This window comes from Dipodomys merriami, unplaced genomic scaffold (assembly GCF_024711535.1).
Source record: "Dipodomys merriami isolate MVZ:Mamm:240054 unplaced genomic scaffold, mDipMer1.0.p SCAF_29, whole genome shotgun sequence".
Lineage (NCBI taxonomy): Eukaryota > Metazoa > Chordata > Mammalia > Rodentia > Heteromyidae > Dipodomys > Dipodomys merriami.
Genome location: NW_027204381.1, coordinates 4,671,941 through 4,693,492, shown reverse-complemented (window position 1 = coordinate 4,693,492; position 21,552 = coordinate 4,671,941). Strand labels below are relative to the sequence as shown.

General features: G+C 48.9%; 1 protein-coding gene and 1 non-coding gene across 5 annotated transcripts in view; one reads left to right on the top strand and one right to left on the bottom strand.

Annotated features, from left to right (window-relative positions):
• Positions 1–15,105, bottom strand: part of LOC138838847 (homeobox protein PKNOX2) — a 261,583-nt gene extending 246,478 nt beyond the window's left edge. For 3 of the 4 annotated variants that reach the window (XM_070038240.1, XM_070038238.1, XM_070038241.1), the window contains exon 1: positions 15,017–15,105. The gene's annotated coding sequence lies outside the window, so the exon portion shown is untranslated. Of the gene's footprint in view, positions 1–13,520; positions 13,688–15,016 lie in introns of those variants that run through there. The other variant, XM_070038239.1, reaches the window with a different exon arrangement.
• A 4,801-nt stretch (positions 15,106–19,906) lies between these two features.
• Positions 19,907–20,013, top strand: LOC138839030 (U6 spliceosomal RNA). Its single transcript, XR_011375813.1, has one exon. It is a non-coding gene; the product is annotated as a U6 spliceosomal RNA (small nuclear RNA).
• The last annotated feature ends 1,539 nt before the right edge of the window (positions 20,014–21,552 follow it).

The following is a 21,552-nucleotide window of genomic DNA, read 5'->3' as shown; positions in this document are numbered from 1 at the left end:
CACCACATAAGCAGAAAAAGCAGAAGTGGCACTATGACTCAAGTGGTAGAGTGCTAGCCTTGAGCTGAAGAGCTGAGGGACAGTGCCTAGGCCTAGAGTTCAGCCCCCATGACCGACCAAAAAAAAAGATGTCAATACCACTCCAAGCCAGCTGAAATAGCCAGACACAACAGGTCAAATACATTATGATTCTACTCACATGAAGAGTTTATGATAGTCAAATTCAGAGACAGAAATTAGAAGTTACCAGAAGCTAAGTAGTAGAGTATTTGCCTAGGGTGCATGAAGCCCTGGATTTGATCCCTAGTTTACAAAAAGAGGAGTAAACTAGAGGCTGAAGAATGCAAAGTAATTGTTTTATGGGTGCAGTGTATCTGTTTTGAGGTGATCAAAGTTTTGGAAATAGATATGCATTGCCACTGGATTGCACACTTAAATGATTAAAATGAAAAATGTTATTATAAATAGAAATGTTTATATGTGTTATAAAATATGTATTACCATACAAAGGACCATAGAAAAGAGAGGGCCTAATTATTTAATTTCTCAGGTAAAATTAAATTAAACCTAGAGAACCCAGCCAAGCAAATGAAACCAGATCTCTCTCCAACTCGGACCCTGTAGCTGTAAACGTGCTTAGGCTGTGCAGCAGCCCCTCTTCAGACAGAATCTCTGGGCCACTATGCACAGGGCCATGTGGTAGAGAACATACAACCAGCCCCAGGAGGCAAGGGCCAGAAATGCCGTTTAATGTGAGCAGAGACATTGGAATCAGAAGCCCACAAACTGCGAGGGGCTCCCCTGAAACAGCACTATGCGCTGGAAAGTTACCGAGCACCTGCTACAGGCCAGGCAGATAGACTGTGAGCAACCTGCCTAGGAAACCGTACTCAATCCAGCAGAAGTAGCCTCATCTCAACTTCTCTCCTAAGCTCTCCTCAGTAATTCTGTGAGTCACCTGCCTGTGCCCCTGTCCCTAAACCAGATCCAGTTAACCTCCAGTGAAGCAGAAAAGAGCTGAAAGTGAAGCTGTGGCTCAAATAATAAGGTGCCAGCTTTGAGGGGAAAAAAAAAAAAAGCTGAGGGACAGCACTCAGGCCCTGAGTTCAAGCCCCAGTACTAGCCTGCACACACACACACACACACACACACACACACACACACAAGCGCATGTACAAACATAGATGGTGAGATGCCTTCTCCTGTCCTGTCCTACTTCTGAGATGTCTCACTTGAAAATAAAATGCTTGTAATGCTATAAAACCAACTTGTCAGTGTTAAAGCCAGTATCAAGTTCAACGTAAAGCGCATCGTGGATACTTTATAAATTTTCATTTCCTCCCCAACCCCTTCCTTATTCCTTGATTCAAAGACTCTCAGCTTCACAGCCTTCCTTAAAGCCACCCACCCTGTCCTGCCTCTTCTAGGATAACCGGAGTTCTGCCTCCCTGCTTCTGGAAGGACCTAACATCGAAGTCCCATCCCACTCTGCAGCCTAGCAACTATTCCAGATGTGCTCTTCAGAGAGGCCCACAGCTGGTGATCTTCCTGCCCCGCACCTTCCTGCCACTGAAGGGCACCTGGGCCGGTGTCCAGTTCTGTGAGGAAGTGACAGGAAAGGATCTCACACATATGAACACCGTGTAGAGGCCAGGATAGCACTGGGCTCTCTGCTGTGTTGCCTGTTTTTTATCCTTTTTTCCGTGTGTGTGTGTGTGTGTGTGTGTGTGTGTGTGTGTGTATGTGTGTGTGTGTGATTGATTGATTGGAGATAAAAGTCTCTCAGACTTTCCTGCTTGGGCTGGGGATCCTCAGATCTCAACCTCCTGAGTAGCTAGGATTACAGGCATAAGCCACAGGCGCCCAGCTTCCCTGTGTAGTCTTATATGACAGAGATAGTGCCATCCTAGGGACACAAAGCCAAGATGCTATGGCCCAAACTGATGGGAGCAATGCCTGTGACTGCAGGCCACAGACAGCAGAGGTGGGACTCTGTCCCTACCTGTCTCGCCCCAGAGCAGGTGCCCTTGGCTGACACAGAGGACACCTGGACCCTGGGGCAAGGAACACCAGCTCCTTTTTCCTATTTACGCAGCAGAATTTATAGCCATAGTGATCAGCCCATCAGTCTCTCTTAGCCTCCTCCTGCCATTTCCCTTACAGTTCCCTCCAAATTACCAGACTGCAAAATCCACACAAATGGTCCTCAGTGTTCCCGAAGGGAAGACACAGCCTTGGTCTCTAAACCATGTCCTCAAAAGAAAATGTCAGGTTGACTCCCTCCACAGAGAGGCAGGGCCAGGTCTGCCAATGGCTTTTCTAATGCATCCGGTCTCCCCGCATGGCTGGTGGGAATCACAGCTACTGCCCACCAGGGCTCTCCAGAAGTCAGACTCGGGTGGGATGTGGATGTGAACATCACCAGGTTCTCTCCACACCCCTGCCATGCACCCTATGATGCCATCAGAGCCAGCCTTGGGCTGTAGGAAGAACCAGGAAGGGATATGCCCACATTTTCTGATGGATCTTTAAGGGTGTGGGGTGGTGGACCATGGGAACTGGGGGTGCGAGCGGGGGTGGGGGAAAGAAGCAGTCACTATGCTCTGTGAGGCAGCCTGGATGGGAAGGCATAGGAAAGAGCCAGATCCCCTTCTCTAGGATGGAAAAGGAGTGCCAGGGATGAAAGGAATCAGATCACCCCTTCTTTGGTGAGAAAGGTCTCACAAGGGGAACAAAGCTCAGCATAAGGCCAGTCCAGAGTGACCAGAATTCTGGCAGGGCCAGACTCACAGAAAATGTTCTGGAATGAGTAAAAGCTAAGGCCAGGTTCAAGCTGACAGGACCTGGCAGAGGCCAGCATCTCTGCCCTCTCACCCAGGCCCCAGATGGCCCTCCAAGCAGATTCCAATGGCGGGGGGGGGGGGGGGAACATCTAGTAATGCCCAGGACACACAGTAGGCAGACAAGCCAGGTCAGCTGACTCTGAGCTGGAATGCAAAATCCTGCCAGGCATTCAGGGATCCCATGGGGAGCTGTTCATGCCCCAGCAGCAGGGCAGTCATAGAAATCCACCCTGCCAGCATTTAATCACGTCAACACGGTTGTCATCAAGCTGAGAGTGAGTACAGAGGCAGTGTGTATTTGTGTACATGCTCTATTTTAAACTAATAAGAAACATATAGTCTGTGCCAAAACCACTTTCTCTCCCACATACTACATGTGAGGCATTGTGGGCGCTTTCGTTTACATTTGGATGCTGTGTATAACACATTCATGTACATAACTAGCTTCATCTCCTCCATGGCTCATCAGGAAATGTCTTTAGCATCAGTTGCTTTGATGTCAGCATGTACCAGCCAAGTTGGGGCTCCAGCCCCAGTTTTGGGCTTGTTCTCCTTGGTCTGCATCCATCTTCCTTGTTATCACCCTGGACCTACTCAAGCCATAGCCCTAGATGTCACAGAGCCCCAGGAAGCATGAGCATGCAGTCTCAGCTAGGAAGAGACAGGAACCCAGCGATTTTACCTCAAACCCATAGCTCTCGGCTGCAGGCAAGCTCGTTGGACCCAGAACTATACCCAGCCCACTGTGGGCCTTGGAAAAATTCTCTGGCCTTCTCTGAGCCTCAATTTCCTTCTTGGATCAGCTCAGCAAAATAGAGCTCCCAATTCAGGGCTAGACACAGGGCTGGAGCACATGGTAATAGTCTCTGTTGTCTGTGGCTTTCCTGCTGGGGTTTCTCCAAGTGGCTTCCTGGCAATCTCAGAGCTCTGGGATTGAGCTCTTCATGCCTTTCTTACAGAAAGACTTTCTTTTTTTGGGGGGGGGGTGTCCGGTCATGGGGCCTGGACTCTGGGCCTGGGCACTGTCCCTCAGCTCTTCAGCTCAAGGCTAGCGCTCTACCACTTGAGGCGCCACTTCTGGGTTTTTTCTTTTTGCTTATGTGGTGCTGAGGAATCGAACCCAGGGCCTCAGGCATGCAAGGCAAGCGCTCTACCACTGAGCCACCTTCCCAGCCCCCAGAAAGACTTTCTTACAGACTCTTCCCAGAGTCCAGTTCCACCTAGTCAGCCAAGACTGCAGGTGATAAGGACCATTCCTCGAGGTGCTGCTGGGGAATGAGCCTCTCCTTCCATCCTTTCCCTGCAACCCAATAGAACCCAATAGGTCTGAGAGATCAGGATTCCAGCTCCAAAAGGAGTTCTCTGATTATCTAGAAGCCAGAGAAGTCAGTCGTCCCATCTCTCCTATTGCCACACAGAGACTCAGATGCAAAAGAGTGACTTCCCCTGAGCAAGACACAGAACTAAGTTCCCTGGAAGTGGGCTGCAGGGATCCCTCTTAACTCCCTGGTTTCCTCCAGAATCATCTTACAGGTCAAGAGTACCCCACTAGGAGTCTAGCCAATCCCTTCCAAAGTTGGGAAAGCTGGAGGTGAAGAGGACAAACCTCCCTCTACACTGCTGTAGTCGCATGAGAGCAGCCTGAAGCTCCCACCTGATCTGTGGCTTCTAGATCTGTCCTCTATCCTCTGTCCTGTCTGAAACTGGAGCAGTCAACAGGACCCCCTTCTCGACCAGAGCTCCTCCAGTGCCTGTATCCAAGTACATGAGACCCCGCTGCCACACACACACACACACACACACACACACACACACACACACACACACACACACACACACACACACACACACACACACAACCCTTCCCACCCTAACTGGAGGTTGGCTGAACCAACCATTGCTGGTTGGCTGAATGTCCCAGAGCATGCCACCACCTCAGCCAATCAGGTTTCCTAATGGACCAGAACACACACTTTAACATGGAGAGCTGGCAGCATTCTAGTAGGCCTAGATGAGATCTTGAATGGAAGTGAAAATGCAGAGACTCAGGGAAACTGCAAGGCAGCACAGCTTGTTCCCAGATTGGTCTCCTTTCCCCACATAGCTATCACATATCCATAAACAAATAGGTTCAAGGGTGTGCCTGGAGGTAACTGATGGGTCCTCAGGGTCAGCACATAAGTGGGAACAACACCTCTACCAAGGACCCTAGGCACACACTGACCCTGTGTGTGTGTGTGTGTGTGTGTGTGTGTGTGTGTGTGTGTATGTGTGTGTGTGTGTGAGAGAGAGAGTGATAGAGAGAGAGACAGAGACACAGAGACACAGAGACACAGAGAGAGAGAGAAAGATTATATCACATAATCTGACTCTCTGGTCCTCTGCCTCCCTGCTCCCAGACCTGGATTTAAAAATCACAACCCATGCACAGCCAGTCTCTCCAGAAAAAGAGAAGAAGCAGATTCTGGAGAGGAGGAAGCTCTATAAAATTCAGACCTGTTCAGGACTAAGAATGAGTATGCGTAACAGCAATGCTAGATTGAAAATATTCAAGAAGCCAGGTACTAGTGGCTCACGCTTATAATTCTAGCTACTCAGGAGGCTGAGATCTGAGGATCATGGTTCAGAGCCAGCCCTGGCAGGAAAATCTATGAGACTCTTATCTCCAACAAACCACTAAAAAACTGGTAGTAGTGCTGTAGCTTGAAGTGGTAGAGTGCTAGCCTTGAGCAAAAAGAGCTCAAGGACAGAGCTCAGGCCCTAAGTTCAAGCCCCACAAATGCAAAAAAAAACAACAACATAACAAAACAAAACAAATTCTGAATTTTTTTTTTATTTCTATACAGCTCACAGCTGTCCTCAGCATTTGTCAGACTAAAGGGTGGGTAAAAGGGGGAAGTGAGTTGAACTGGTTCCTTTAGAAAGGATTCTTAGAAGAGAAATCAGTAGAGCTAGGGCAAAGCAGCTTCTCCAAGCTCAGCAAGGGACTCAGTCTCTACAAGGCATAAGAAAGGACCATCTATTCTTGCAAGAGAAAGACTTGGGCTATGTAAGAATACACTCCACCCACAACAGGCAGACACACCTGCATTCTCTTCCTAGCCTGCCACTTTTGCCTTTGCAAGCCTCAATTTCTCTTGTCTATAAAATGATGGAACCACAGCCACTTATCTGCTTTGTAAAGTTAAGAGGATCAAGCAGGAAAGAGCTTTGTGAGGAAAGAAAACTGACATTTACCATGAGCTTTCTGTGCATCAACCACTTTTTAGACATTGTTTTTCTAGAGTTTTCACAGTCACCCTATGCGTGCTTGATAGCAAGATTGTTATTTCCACTTTACAGCCAAGAAAAGTGAGCCTCAGAGAGAATAATACGCACATATAGTTTAGTAGAAGTTAGAATGAGGGTCTGACATCAAAGCTTACGTTCCTTCCCCTAACACCAGATTGACTCAACAAAAGAAGGAGATGCTTTTTATGAGAATGCTAGTGAATCTTCGGAATGAAAATATTGCCTTGTAGAGCTAATCTCTCTGGATAGGACACATCTGTTTGTCCCAGGAAGGCTATTAGGAGAGTAAAATTCAACCTCTCCTTAAAATCCAACCTATTGCAGAGACCAAAGCTTTGCCTATAGCCTGGGCCTGTACTCGGCGTAAGATCTTTGAGTTGGTCTGTCATGGGTGTGACTGTTTCAATGACTTCCCATTTATGAAACAATCACTTGATTCACAGAACACTAAGCCTGGACACAATCTCTGCAAGTGAATAAGCTTCCCCAGGCTTAGGCGGAGAAGGCATGTCACTTGTTTAAGTGACAGCTCATCAGTGGCCAACTCTGAACTAGAAACCATCATCCTCTGCTCCTAGATGATTCCTAATATTTCCACCACCCCAACCATGCTGGATTGCTCAGCTTTACCATCCAAGAGAGGAAAGGGCCAAGGTATGGGCCTAGAGTCTTTGCTGTCCCTGCTTAGGGGAAGCTGTGTTGTAGCCAGTAATGAGAAGTACTTGCTGCTCCCTGCACTAATTCGTTAATCTATGTTGTATCCATTGAGACGAAGGTTCATGTTCCCTTCATGGACGTGTTCCCTCAGAAATCCTACCATGTGTGAGAAAACCTAATCCCAAAGGTGGCTTTTGTGGGTCTTCTGGGGCAGTGCTGGCCCACTTCTAGCTACCCGGGATAGGCAGAGGGACCTGAGATCTACCTCCTTCAGTCCCCAAGAACCTAGAGCATGGTGACCTGAGGAGTCAGCTTTCTGCCCTCCCCTCCAGTCCTCTGCCAGTATCACTCCTGCTCAGAGTTTCCCTCCTCTCCATCTTCCCACTTTTGCCTCTGTTGGTTGACAACTTGTAGGCCCCTTTTCTCTACCTCTGTCTGTACATCATTCTTTGTGCGTTGGTATGTTGTATCTGTCTCCCTTTACCACCCCCAGCATTCCTCACCTGCAGCTGTCCTGGAGTCTATTTCCTATCGCAGCCCTGCTGGAGTCTGCATCAGGCTGGCTCCACTCATTATTCCCAGTGCTGGCCAGCTGAGTGTCAAATGCTTATTGATAAGGCTTGAGAAATGGCCCACATGCTGGTCCAGGGATGCAAGTAGGAAAGGGAAGGAAGCTGGATAGTCCATCACTTGATCCGTGCTCCAAAATAACATGGTGAGGAGAGCCAGGAACAGCTCTTTTCAGTGACACACAGGGAGCCAGGGACTTTAGAATTCTCTCCAAGATCCTAGGTGCTATGTACTGTGAGTTCCCAATTTACAGGTGGAGAAGCTGGTTCAAAGATGTTAGTCAAAGCTAGATGCCAGTGGCTCACACCTATAATCCTAGCTACTCAGGAAGCTGAGATCTGAAGAGTGCCAGACATCAGATCTTGAAGAGATCTGGCTGAAAAGCCCATGAGACTCTCCAATAAATTAGCAAAACGCCAGAAGTGGAGGTGAGAGTTAATTGGTAGAGCACCAACCTTGAGCAAAGAAAGCCAAGCAAGAACTGGAGGACCTGAGTTCCAACCCCAGCACCAGAACCCCGTCCAACCCCCACCCCCAAAGTGTTGGGCAACTTGATCAAAGATGTCAGGCAACTTGTCTAAAGTCATACAACTAGGAGAGCGAGGCTGTAAATGTAGCTTTGTTTGATGCTAAGGCGCAGTTATCTCTCCTTACAAGCAAGTCCCTAATGGACAGACTGTGTGATAACATTTTGTTTCTTAGCTGTTGTGTGCCCTAAGCCTAGGTCTGTGTAGGGCACACAGAAGACTCCATAAGTATGTACTGAGTAAAGGAACAAAGGAGTGAATGGGGCCTCACTGCCTCTCCCCAGTAGGGCAGGACAAGGCCTTGTGATACAGGACTTCTGGGCTCTAGCTCCAAAAATCTTGGGACACCACTTTCTTTCCACCCCCAAAAAAAAGGCTCCTTATAGGAAGGTTCTGCTAGATTTGCCAGGCATGGGAGTGTAAATATAAGCAGAATACAAGCAACTGCTAGGTTTTACAAAGGTAGGGGGACTGAAAAGCCTTTTCCATGCTCAAAGAAAGATCTGCTAATTCTGGGATCATTTTGTGGCCCCTCTGCATCTCACCCCTCCCCCACTGCAGCCTCTCTCTGCCCCCCCCTTTCCCCCCCATCCCCTCCCCTTGAATGAGTTGCGATGAAATTGGCCACAATTCCTACTAGGCAGAGAACTAACAGTTACAACACCCACTCCAGCCCCATCCATCCAAACCCTCAAGAGTCTGGGGGGTGGGGAGGGGTGGGGGGGAGGGAGGGCCAGCTGCTTTTCTCCACATTCCAGCCAAAAATAATACGAAGAATGAAGCTGTTTGGTGGAGACTTAATCTAATCTTGGTTGCTTCAGTTTTAAAATATCCTGCCTGGTTTAGGGTTTCTTCTTACACACAGGGATGTGTTTTTAGTGAGATAGGTCTTAGCAGAAATGTCCCTTCTTGTAATTAGAAACCTAGGCAGGCAGGACTGGCAGCAAGGCCATCCAAGCCAAACAGCAGATTTCCCCCCCCCACCCCCCCCCTCCAAGACAACAAGCTCTTCCCAAGCTCCACTTTCTGGCATGAGATGAACTGTGCTGGCCTCAGAGCTGAGTTCTTCCTTGTTCCTAGGGGGTTCTGGAAGAGTTCTGAAAAGGACTCTCCTCTCCAACTATGACTCCTTCTATCCCCATTTTGTGACTCCCTCCCTCCTGTCACTCCTAGTCAAAATGGAGACAGATTTTGCCTGCAATGGAAAAGAAATGTGTGGAGATTTAAAAAAATAAATAAATAACGCCCCCACCCCTAAAAGAATCCCCAGTAGATTCAAGGAAATTAAAGACAAGCATTCCACTGGAGCTACATCTCTGATATCAGGATTTGCTTTTCAAAGCCAGGCAGCCACCGGAACTGAAGGAGTCTCCAAGCAAGTATGTACTTTTGTACAAGTGCCGAGTTTAATTTTGGGGGCTTTCTGGCCCAGAAATTGCTTTGATCAGCCAGCATGGAGACTGCTAAGCCCAGTCCCGGCTGTGGTTAAGGCTAGACGAGCATCGTCACAGCCTGACCGGATATCACATACCAGTCAGAACCAGGCCTTTATTCCCAACAGCATAAAGAAGAGGGGCTGCATTTCTCAGAAGCAGATGCTGGGTTCATCAGTGGCATGAAGGATTTTCCAGGTACCTCCATTAAGAAGAACCAGGCTAGTTCCCCTAACTCAACCCCTCTTGGTAAAGCAAATGGTTTTGGGAATCATAGTGAGATTTTCGAATTCAAAGATGTAAAGAAAGGCAGAAATTTTGTCTCTTTGCCAATGTCTAAGATCTCCTTAGAGCTGTGGGAAAATGGACTTTCCTGCCCAGGCTGACTTTGAACTGCCCTCAGATCTCAGCCTCCTGAATAGCTAGGATTATAGGCTTGAGCCTGTAATCCCAGCTCAGAGTTTGTGGGAACAGGATTTCAGGAGCCAGGCAAAGAGAAAGCACATGGAAGAAAGATGACATCACTGATGAAAACGCTTCCCTTTTCTTTATCATTTAGAGTGAAGCCTAAGCTTCGTTCATGCCCATCCCTTACTTCTCATACCTTAGTGAAAACAGTGTGTTCCATATTCTGCTTAACATGGTCCAGCAGCTGGAGGACGGTCTACAGGCAGGCAATAACAGGACAAAGCTGCCAGAACCCCAAATTCCAGCCTTAAGACTAGCTCAGCCTGCTGCCCTGCCAACTTTGATTATCACTGACCACTCCCCACCTTCCTCATCCCTTTCCCATCAGGTATTATATTTAATTAAATTAGCAAAGCCCCATTGCAACAATCCTGGCCATGCTGCCTGGATAGAACCCAGACAGTATAGCTCCTCCTTCTAATTTCTGCTTCTTAACATAATTCAATCTTCAATAAGTCACGGATCTCGCAGAAAGTGTCATATACAAAGCGTGGTGTGTTTAGCTTCACTCAAGGCTCACAGTGGCTCGTGATGAGTTCATTTTCCACCTAACTTCCTCTGTGGCATCATATTCACCCTCTCCCGCCTGGAATCTGTATTTTGTTGGATCCAGACACTGTATTTCACATACCGTCACCTCCAGCAATTGCATCACACGTTTATATATATCTTATAGCGTCAAAGCCCTTGTGCCACACAGAATAAGGGGGTAAAAAAAAAAAAGGAAACTTATAGCAGCATGTCTCACCCTCCTCCAACTAATTTAGAAAATGTGCTCCAGATTAAATAGATGGGGAATGAAAGTCTGAAATTGGAGATCGAATTTCTCAAAGGTGGTGGTGATGGGGTAAAGGGAGGGGGGGTGTGCTAAATAAATAGCAAGGAAATCTTGCAACATGTTGGAAGCCTATAAATTTTATTGGTTGTTTCTTTAATAAAAACAATTTCAACTGCTAACAACACAGTATTATTAAGTCTCTAACATTTAAAAATCTAATTTGCCCCTGCTCTGGGCTGTTTATGTTAACGTTTACAAATCAGGAAGGGTATGGGAAGTCAGGGAGATCACTTTGGTTTGATTCCTAAATCTGGCTAATAGAGACCCCACCCCACCCCACCCCCTTTAAAACCCAGCCATTTTTGCTTTCTAGGCATGCGTTGGCCTCTAATGAGTTACAGCCCCAAGTTGAAGATGGACATGGCAGAAAGAAATTTAACACACACTGTAATACACCCATAAACTTCAAGGCCAAGGGAGAGGAGGTATGTTTCCAGTTAAGCTAGAACTCCATGAATTCAGGATTCTCCACTCACAAGACAGTAATTCTCTTTATTTCATCACTAACTTACTTCAAATGTGTTTATACAATTTATTGCTACTGAACTTCCAGGCAACTGGTGTAGAGTTAATGAAACCCAGCTTGGAGAAGCTTGGAGCTTTGAACAACTAACCACAGTTTAAATGGTTATGACATTGCGGTCAAAGCCACAGCCGGGCCTCTGCTGCAGTTTCTGTGTTAGGACCTAGTCAAAAAAAAAAAAAAAAAAAAACAACCCAACCCTGTTGTCTCACCTTTTGTGCCAAACAGATTTGGGGGTGGGGGGAAAAGGGGTGGGGGATTACTAAAAAAACAAACAAACAGCCTGCCTTGTTTCTTCTCAAGGTTCCCAGCCATTTAAACACATTTATCTTACTCAATGCAAGGCAAAACCCCCCCCCCCCAGTTCCAGTAAATATTTCAGTTGCCATTTGAATCGGCAACGGGGTGGGGGGTGGGGGTGAAATCCTGAAATCCAGTTTGGGTTGGATGGACCCAGATCAGAACCACCTAAAGCAATGTGGGGGAGTGGGGGTGTGGGAGCCATCAAGCCACAATTAGAAAGTCAGGGAAGAAGGGCGACTCAGGAATGGGCAGATGAAATGTAGACTTGAGAACGAAGTAAACGTGTCTTTCTGGATTACTTGGACGTGGACTTTCATTAATCCTCGTGGTGGGGAAGACCCACAAGACCCTCTTTCTAAAGCAAGCCCATTTGGGGAGAGTAAAAGGGAGGTACTGGATTTGTCACCGCCGCACAATAAAAGCTCCCTTTTGAAAGCAGCACTTTCATTAACTTAAAGCAATCTATAGACTTAAAAGCACAGAGCAGTAAACTCCCAGCAAGGATCATAAAACAGCCAGTCCCAAGTTGGGTACACTTCAGTGCAATTTGCGCTAGGCCTTTTGACTGTGTTCGGTGCTCCGGCCCATCTCCCCCCAGTAACCCCCGAGCCCCGATTGGCAGCAGCTTCTCTTTCTCCCGGCTTTCACGGGCTCACAAAGGGGAGGTGGTGACCTAGGAGTCTCTGCGGGGTCACGGCTCCCCCCACCCCCACCCCGACCCCCCCTCCGGCTCTCCTTAGAGCGAGCCAGAGGCAGCGAAAAGGAGAAGGAGAGAGAGGGGAAGAGAGCGAGCCCGAATTCCAAGCGTGGAAAACAAACAGCCGTGGAGCCCCATCGCCCCTTCGGGTCGCTAAAGCCATTCACGTCTTTGGTTCCTGACTTTCTGGGTGCTGGCAAGGGTTGCCTGGCACAGTCAACCAGGGGTGCGCTGGGCTGAAGATGGGTTGAGAAGCAAGGCTTAAGAGAGCCAAGGAGGAACTCTCAAGCGTTCTTCTTCTCCACGCCTTTAACGCACGCTTCCCTAGCTGACCGAAGAACTAACTTCCCTCCGCGGTGGAAACCTCTCTACATCTCGTAGTCGCACATCCAAGGCTTGTGGATGCAGTGTTCGAACCGAGGGCCCCCCACAAACACATCTACCAAGGGTCCAGGGCCTCAGGAGGGTAGAATAAGCGATCAGGCGAGGGGTCCGGGTGGCCTAGGGGTAGTAGATCAGCTGTGTTTGGGGCCAACATCAGTTCTCAGATCTGGGAGGTGGGTGGGTGTTGTCTAAATCTGCCCAGAATGCCAAGTGTTTTTTATAGCTTCCATCCGTTGGAGAGTATTTGAAATAATAATAATAATAATAATAATAATAATAATAATAATAATAATAATAATACTGTAGAGAAGTTCCAAGACGAGTGGGCTAAGAGAACCCCAAACTTCCTTCTCCCCATCCCCATCCCCCCACCCCGGGGCAGAAAGGCTCGTAGCTTCCCTGGCTGCACGGGCGGCGGGGAAGAGCTGGGGACGGTTCGGATTTTCAGCCCGCCCGGCCTGCCCGCGATCCCCGCCTCCCGACGTCTCCCCCCCCCCCCCCAAGCCCCATGTGGCACCTCGAAACTCGCGCCCACCCTCCCCCAACCCATCGCAGGCCGCGATCCCCGCCGGCCGCGCTGCGCCCGAGGACCCCGCGTGGCTCCTGGAGCCCGAGCCGCCAGGGTCGGATCCTCCGATCCACTCCGTGAGGCTGCCCTGTGGCTTCGCCCCGAGCGTCTCGTAGATTCCCGGAATCTCTCTCCCTAGGTCCTGTGTGCCCCCTAAATTCTCTCCCCTTCCAGGTTCGGGGCTCACCCTGACATGGATCCAGTCAGCTACTTTGGTCTCCAGCTTAAAAGCTTTTTCAACCCACTCCCCATCACGACCCGAACGCGCGACCATCCCCCAAATCCCAGTAGCCACGGCGCCAATAAAAAGTGTCGTGATTCTGTGATCAAATCCTTAAAAGGAAAAAAACAAACAAAAACTCGGCACCCTGACTTCCGATTTCAGCCTCAAATCTAACCTTGGGGCCCAAACTCCTACCTCCAGCCCTGGTGCTCTGGCCTCCGCGTAAACTACTCAGCGGCCCTTCAATCCCGGTTCGGAGAACAGCCCGGGTCCTAAAACCCAAACTTCAGCCGGTCCTACAGCCCAGCCCTAATTTCAAGGGCTGATCCACACACCACCCCCTCGAATTCCCGACCGGGGTCTCCCTACCGTAGCGCGGGAACCCCTGGCTCTCCGGTGAAGATCCCCCCCACGCCCCCCACACCCCACCCCGCCGCCAGAGCGTGGCCCCACGCGCGCGGCTCTCCTCCGGGTTGGAGAGCCGGGAGAGCCCCTCGCCTAAGCGGAAAGAAACGCAAACTTTGCGCGGCAGACTCCGGACCCTGCCCCGTTCCCACCCCCACCCCCAACCTCAGCTTTCGGTTCTTGGGCGCTTTCTGCCCCCCCCCACCTCCCCCTTACAGATTCTTCTAGTTCTGGAGTCAAGACCTCTACTCATTTCCAAGATCGCCTTTTCTCCCCCTGTCCTCCCCCAGACTCTCCAATGATCCGCGGAAAGCCAGTGACCCTACAAATTCGCTCCCCGCCCCGGGTTTAGGGCTCCCAGAGCGTGGCTGCTGGGATCTCGGCTTCCCTGACCCCACTCGCGTTCTCCTATCCCCACGGATCCTCTTGCGAACCCTTCGCCCGCGCTGCCTCCCCCAGGCCCCCCGCAGGACTTGGCCACCGCTCCTGGACCCCAGCCACCCGGCCCGGGCGCAGGGGCCGCTCCAGCGTCCAGCCGCTCCCAAGCAGTTGCAGGCTGGAGACGCCGCCGGCTCCGGAGCTCCGGAAGCCGGGAGAAAGAGAACCTGGAGCCCGCCGGTGGTTCCCAGCCTCGCTCCGCGGAGCGCCCGGCCGCCCGCGCCGCGGCTCTGGCCCGCGCGCCGGTTCCTATTCTCGGGCCCCCGGGCGCTCCCGGCGCACCGCTCCCAGCCCGCCCGCTATGGAGTCCTGGGCCCGCGGCGAGCCGAGCCCGCGGCCCCCGGCTCCTCGCCACTGCCGACAAAAGCGCGCCCCGGCCGCGGGCCCGAGGCGGGCCAGGCGCAGGCGGCGGCGGTGGTGGCGGCGGCGGCGGCGGCAGCGCTCAGGCCGGGCCGGGGCGCAGGCGGGGCCGCGCGGCTCCCGCCGCCTCCGCGCCCGGCCTCGCCGCCCCTCGCGCGGCTCCGCTCGGCGCTCTCCCGGCGCTTCCCCAGCCTCGCTCTGCACGCTCCCGCCGTCCCTCTCTGCTCCCTGCCTCCCTCCTCCCTGCTCCTGCCTCCCTCTCTCCCTCTCCCTCTCTCTCCTCCCTGCTGCCTCCCTCTCTGCCTCTCTTCCTCCTTGCCCTGTCGCAATGAATAATACTCTGGCTTGGGGGACTGGAATAAAACACACGCGCTCTGAGGCAGCCGCCCGCAGCCGCCGCCGCCGCCGCCGCCGCCGCCGCCGTCGCTGCGCCGCCGCCGCCGCCGCTTGCAAAAGCGTCTCTGACATGGAAATGAATGACAGCTTACCTGATGCCAATCTTCATCAGACTGACACCGGCGTGACAACACAGCCTATACTTCCCAGCACTGCTCGGGACGTCAGCGGCACAGGGACCCGCCCCCCGGACCCCCCCTCCCTGCACACACCTCCCCTCTCCCCACTCCCCCTTTCTCCCCCCCCCATCACCCCCACCCACTCCCGGCCCCAGCCGCTTCTCAGGAGCCGCTGGAGTGTCTCCCTCTACTGGAGGATCGGCTCGGAAGTCGGGTGGCCGGCCTGCTCCTGCCGGTGGGGAGCCTGCCTGCCTGCCTGGTGCAGGGGAAGAAGCCTCCAAATCGAAGGGAGCCTCTCGGATGGGAGGTTGGGAGGGGAGCAATGAGGGAAGTCCAGCCGACTTTGCAGACTCGGGAGTAGCACCCCCACCCACCACCCCAGGCCAGGTCCTCCTTGAACACCCGGGCCAAGTTCCAAGACATCTGGTGGCGCGGAAGGGACCAAAATGAGGTGAAGTCTTTCTGGGGACCTCAAGAGAGCACCCTCGGGAGTGGGGGAGAGGAATTATGACACTTAAAAACTAGCAAGAATCGGTCCTCCATCATCACTCTCCCTCCGCCTCATTCCTGCCTGCCTGGCCTCATTTTTATGATTGCATTTGAATAATTCTCATTACCCTGGCCCCACAAAAGGTGCTCAGATGACATTCTGGTTAGTTATTCCTACTCTCAAGAGCTTTTTCTTTTCTTTCTTTCTTTTTATCCAGTGGGTTTCCTGGGGCGTTTGGTTCAAGGGAAGGAAGTGTGGGATGGGGTGGGGGCAAAGGGAGCAGTAAAAGAGGGGTAGAGGCTTTAGTTTGGAACTCAGGTAAGCCTGTTCGTAATAAGTAAACTCAGTGAGTTCTGGATTTGAAGTGCAGTAAAGGAATAGGTGGGGGGGGCTATTTCAGTCTGGATTTGGGAGGATGGTTTTACCTGCTTCCAAGAGGAAACTGGCTCCTCACTTCTGTGCCTTCTGTAGGGTGAGACCAAGTGCAATCAGTGCCTCTATTCATTCCACATTTATTCAAGGATTCCTTTTATTCAAGGATGACAGTCCTACTAAGTGCCTGATATAAGTTCAAGGCTACCCTGCAATTATTGGCAAATACTGGCTCGAACACTTCAACAGCTTAGCACACAGCCCTCTGCATAAAGGAACCAGAGAGCCCCCTCCTGACCCTATAGAGGGGCCATTTCAATCCCAGGCAGGCAGCGATTGATTCTCTGACCCAGTGCCTGGCAGGGGGCTTGGATAAAGCCTACACAAAGTATAAGCTGGGAAAATAGAAAGGGAAACCCACCAGCCAGGTTTTCAATAAAGAATCTGATCCAAGAAGCTGAAGAGTGCTCTTTAGTCTATTCCGAGCCCTTGGGTCACTACTGTCCTGTCTCAGTCATGGGCAATAAATAAAAAAAATAAAAAAAATAAAAAAAAAAGAGCTATAACCATTCCATGGCTCAGAGGAGGTAACTGAAACTTTGCATCACACCCAAGACTTGCTACTGTTCTAGATCGTCCCAGTGCCTTCCAATTCACCCCCACAAAGTTCCTGTGGAAGAAACTCTTTACTCAGAAACCAGCAATAGAGGGGCCTGAATCTTCTCACTTTCCTGTAGCTGCACCAGTGACTTCATGGGTGGATTTATGTCACTCCAGCCTCTGATCTGTGGTCAGAGACTGTGGCTGCTGACAGCATAATCGCTATTATATATTATACATTGTATAATAATATAATAATAATAAATGTACTTGCCCTTTGTATGTGGTACAGAAGCCAGCAGATTCACCAACCCAGAGGCAGGAGGTCAGGCTGCTATAAAGTCTCAGAGGGAAGCCTAATACAGGGAAGTAAAGACCATTTGGCCATGCCCAGGACCTGGAGGGGGCCGGTCTCTCTTACCCAAAACTCCTAGTAGGTTGCTGAAGCCTGCAGATGGAAGGGAAGTCTAACTGCATGTAAATACTTAACCCCATCAGAGAGGTGTCAGTGAGCCATAAATATATCACAAATAGTACTGCAGGCAGCAGCCATGTATCACTGATTCACACGTGTCACACCCTCGTTTTTAACATCCAGTGCAATGCTCAATTCTTTTTTGAAATGGCAGCTCCATGGCCATGAGTTATTAGTTTGTGGAATCTTCTCAAATGCTATGATCTCCACTAATTCCCTTTTTGGTGCTTTTCTTAATTAAATATTTTTTATTGTTATTATAAAGGTGATGTACAGAGGGGTTACTGTTTTATAAGTAATGTAATGAGTACTTTTTTTTTTTTTTTTTTTTTGGTTCCTGTCCTGGACCATGAACTTGAGGCCTGGGCACTGTCCCTGAATTTTGAGTGTTTTTGTTTTTTTTTAAACTCAAAGCTAGCATTCTGCTACTTGAGCCACAGCTCCACTTCTGGCTTTGGGGCGGGGGTAGAGGGGTGTTATTAATTGGAGATAAGAGTCTCACATTCCTGCATGGGCTGGCTTTGACTCTTGATCCTCAGATCTCAGCCTCCTGAGTAGCTAGGATTATAGGTGTGAGCCACTGGCATCCAGCTACATTTCTTTTTGGACTATGTCACCCCTTCCTTCCCCTTTCCCAGTTTTTCCCTCCCATCCCACCCACAAGTTGTATGTTTCTTTTCCAACATAGTATCTAGTGAGTACCACTGCGGCATTTGTTCAGTCTTTGTCCCTCCATTTCTAGGCCCCCTACACCTCCCTTCCCCCCCCTCTCCCGCAAAGACAGATAAATGAACAAACAAGACAAAAAGAAAAGAAAAACAACAACAAAAACCTTGTTTCCATTTCCGGGAATTCATTCCCCTTTTGGTGCTTTACAATGCACACTGTGATTTTCAATCAATATAGCTTGCTTTGAATTGTTCTTATAGTTTACAAAAGCTTAAAAATTAAGATATAAAATGTGACTGTTGGGGCTGGGAATATGGCTTAGTGGTAGAGTGCTTGCCTAGCATGCATGAAGCCCTGGATTCGATTCCTCAGAACCACATAAACTGAAAAAGCCAGAAGGAGCGCTGTGGCTCAAGTGGTAGAATGTTAGCCTTGAGCAAAAGAAGCTCAGAAACAGTAGTGAAGCCCTCAGTTCATACCCCAGGACTGGAAAAGAAGGAAAAGGAGGAGGAGGAGGAGGAAGAGGAGGAGGAGGAGGAGGAGGAGGAGGAGACATGTGACTGTTCTTTCTATAACTATTTTGTATGTATTTATGCAGGTACTTGGGCTTGAACTCAGGTCCTACTCTCTTACATGGCTTTTTGTTCAAGACTGATACTCTGCCATTTGAATCATATCTCTACTTCTGGGTGGTTGGTTTTTGTTTGGTTTGGTTTTTCTGTTCTTGCTGCTTAATTAGTGATAAGAGTCTTATGGATTTTTCTGCTAGGGCTGGCTTCAAGCTACCATGCATAGCCCCCTGAGTGGCTAGGATTACAGATGTGAGCCACTGGCACCTGGCACATCTCTATAACTTTTTTTTTTTTTTTTGGTCAGTTGTGGGGCCTGAACTCTGGCCTTGGGCACTGTCCCTTAGCTCTTCAGCTCAAGGCAAGCGTTCTACCACTGGAGCGATAGCACCACTTCCAGCTTTTTCTGAGGAATCAAACCCGGGGCCTCATGCATGCAAGGCAAGCACTCTATAACTTTTGAAAGAAATATTTTCACTTCACTATGGAAATTTAATCCAGATATTATATAATTTCTTTTCCATCATCTGGTTAAAAACAAAAACAAAACCAGAGCCATCCTCCCATCCTGACCTTCTCAATCTCCCTCTCCTGAATAACTGGGATTACAAATTTGAGCTATTATACCCAGCCCCCTATGTCTTTAGGATAAACAGTTCATACAAACCCAAACTGTCTCTCTTTTGGATTCCAGATTCGCATAATCAATGATCTAATGGAATCATCCTGTGTTATCCTATAAGCTAAAATTTAAGATCTGCCAGTATCAGTCCGCTTGTGCTACCAAAACAAAATATCACAGGACGGTTGCTTTCTCACAGTTCAAAGTGCCACTAAGCATTGGTTTCTGTCCAGGCCTCTCTTCCTGGCCTGCACATAGTACCTTCTCACAATGTCCTCAGATGGCCTTTCCTCTGTGCACACAAACAGAGAGCCAGAGCTCTACGTCTCTTCCTTCTCATATGAGGACCCCAGTCCTGTTGGATTGCAGTTCCTGCTTTATGACTTCATTTAAACTTAATTACCTTCTTAAAGGCCTATCTCCAAATACCGTCACACGGAGGGTTAGAGTTTCAGCATGAATGGGAGCAGGGAAGTACAATGCAGTTGGTAACACTGTCCCAGCTACTAAATCCCTTCATTCTCAATTGAATTATTTTAATGAGTCTTGGTAGAGGATGGGGACAATAAGAATAGGGACAATATCTTGTTTCATCTTAGGATCCCTAAAACCTGGTCCAGCTTCCAATCTAGAAAATATATTAAAGAAATGTTTTGTTGGATGAAATTGAATAGAACTTATTTGTTCATCATGGTCCCAGATCTACTTGAGGAACTTCATATGTTCCGTGGAATAGTTTGATTTCCTAACTGGCCTAAAGGCCTCCAATATCCCCATTCTTTCTCTACCACTAAAATGTCCTTCCTAAATCAAAGATCGCATCACACCTTGGTTTCTCCTCAAACTTTTTAGTGGCTTTCCATGTCCTAGAATAATTAGCTTAAGAGTTAATTAGGGAAAGAATACTGCCAAACATTTATGACAAGCTCTACCAATGCCACTGCCTTTGTTTATATATTTTTTAAACTGTGAATATTCCCCTCAGGCACATTAACAGTTGCACTTTTGAATGTCCCAAATTTATATTTTAGATGTAATGAAAAGTACATTTTAAAAGTTTATGATGGTGCTCTCTTCAGCAGCACATATACTAAAATTGGAGCAATACAGAGAAGATTAGCATGGTCCCTGTGCAAGGATAACACGCAAATTTGTGAAGTGTTCCTTTTTTTGTTGGTTTCTTTTGTATGTTCTTCCTCCCATGGTATAACCCTGTTGTCACTGTATTTAATTTTGGTACCCTGCATCTTGTATATACATTTATCTAATTTGGAGAGGGGAAGAGGAATAACAAAATGCTGAAACAAGGACACAGGATGACCCATTGCGACAATGATACAAGACACTGTGTTGGAAATGAACATTACAACTTGGGGGGGGGGGGGTCGGGGGAGTAGGGGAAATAGAGAAGGGAAGGGATAGTAGGAGAAAAACAAAGGAGGGGGTAAAAATGCTCCACAAGAAATGTACTCATTACCTTACTGATGTAACTGTAACCCCTCTGTACAGCATCTTTATAAGAAAATACAATTTTTTGGGGGGGGGGGGTCCGGTCGTGGGGCCTGAACTCTGGGCCTGGGCGCTGTCCCTCAGCAATTCAGCTCAAGGCTAGTGCTCTACCACTTGAGCCACAGCGCCACTTCCAGCTTTTTTCTTATGTGGTGCTGAGGAATCGAACCCAGGGCCTCGAGCATGCAAGGCAAGTGCTCTACCACTGAGCCACCTTCCCAGCCCAAGAAAATACTATTTTTAAATGCAAAAAAAAGTTTATGATGGATAAAGTCACACAATATAGACTACTAATCAGCCACTTTTTTTGGGGGGGGGTGTCTGGTTGTGGGGCCTGAACTCTGGGCCTAGGCACTGTCCCTCAGCTCTTCAGCTCAAGGCTAGCGCTCTACCACTTGAGCCACAGCACCACTTCCGGCTTTTTTCTTTTTGCTTATGTGGTGCTGAGGAATCGAACCCAGGGCCTCAGGCATGCAAGGCAAGCGCTCTACCACTGAACCACCTTCCCAGCCCAAATCAGCCACTTTTTAAAAAAGCTTAAAGGCTGTCATTTATGCCAAGGTGGATGAAACCGGAAGACGTGTTGTTAAGTGGAATAAGCCAGATACATAAAGAGAAATATGCAATGCTCTCACTTATATGTGGACGGAAGCTCAAAAGTGATGTCAACTGACTATGAGCCAGATGTGGTGGCCTACACCTGTAATCCCAGATGTAGGCCACCACATACGCAGGTGACTAGAGCAGGTGAATGGACTTTGAGACCAGCCTAGGTTATCTATTCTGTCTCCAAAAGCCAAGGGGGAGGAGAAGAGGCAAGAATAGTGGTTACCAGAGCAGGGGAAGGGTGTGGGGAAGGGAAGAATGGAGAGGAGATAGGTGTCGGGGTGTGTTGGACAGAAGGAAGGACTCCTAGTGCTCTATATTGCACAGAAAGGTAATTATGGCTAACAATTAAATGAATATTTCAATATAGCTAGTGAAGAGGAATATTGTACAGAGGTTATAGTAACATGAGTAAGGTAATGAGTACATTTCCCATCGAGCATTGTTACCTCTTCCTTTGTCTTTCCCCCACCAACCCTTCCCTCCTTGTAAAGAGGATTTTTACTGTTCCCACTACAAAGAAATGATATGGATCTTAGATGATGGGCATGTAGATTATTCTAATAAGATTGGTACACATACATGCAGATGCTAAAG